Source organism: Trypanosoma theileri (assembly GCF_002087225.1).
Source record: "Trypanosoma theileri isolate Edinburgh chromosome Unknown TM35_Tth_20_V1, whole genome shotgun sequence".
Lineage (NCBI taxonomy): Eukaryota > Euglenozoa > Kinetoplastea > Trypanosomatida > Trypanosomatidae > Trypanosoma > Trypanosoma theileri.
In genome coordinates this window covers 5,489-6,459 of record NW_021639862.1, presented here as the reverse complement: position 1 = coordinate 6,459, position 971 = coordinate 5,489, and positions in this window count along the sequence as shown.

The following is a 971-nucleotide window of genomic DNA, read 5'->3' as shown; positions in this document are numbered from 1 at the left end:
TACATTCAATTTGGTATGTTCTTGGAACCATATTCTCTTTTTTTCTACTAATTAAATTGTATTTTTCTATACTTGTTCTCTCGTTTTTTTTTTTTGTTGGATGGTGTCTCTTTGGAAAGAATATGTGTTTGCTAGTGGACTATTCTTTTGTGGGTTGGTGTGTGTTGTTTTCATGTTTCTTTCACTTTATTGTTTTTTTGCTTTTTGCGGGCGCGAAGAGTTGCCGGCTGAACGCTTAGGAGGAGTTTAGGTTTTTTGGTTGTTTCTCTTTATTAGTGTTTAAATATGGTTTACATGTATGACTTTGGTCCCGTACTCAGTCGATCCGTGAGTGGAGTGCCTTGGGTGGGCGTTTGAAAGTCTACATTCATCAAAATAGACCTAAAAAGGTGATGGTCACCATTGTCGACGGAAATGCCTTCTCCTAATGAATCTGGAGTGACTCTGTTTAGAGGATGGTGTGCCATGGAGGTAATGGCTTGACTCTTCTATGATTGATCGGGTGACAGATCTGCATACCTCTGATTTACCACTGTTTGAGGCGCAGTTTTTTGATTCTCCTTCTATCGGTAGTTAAAAACGTCGGGTGGTATGCAGTTTATTAATGCTGCAGACGCCGACGAAAACAATGAGTGGGTCGATGGGGTTGCAGATGTCGTCAGACCAGAATCTAAAAAAAAAAAAANTTATGTTGCGCATTGGCGCAAAAGTGTTGACTAATTTTCGTTCCGTTTCATTATTGGATGAGAACCCATCAGTGTCAAAGGCGCTCGTACAATCACGACTCTATAGGGGATCGGGTGAGGCTAAAGTTTTTGCAAAGGTATAAAGAGTCTCTAATTGAGAGGGATACTCTCCAGTAAAGCAATAAAAAAGACTCGAAGATGGATGGACACGTTCAGTCATCTACAATGGATGACTACAAACATTCTTCTGCTTTGTCATATGACAGAAGTGGTAAGAGTGAAGTG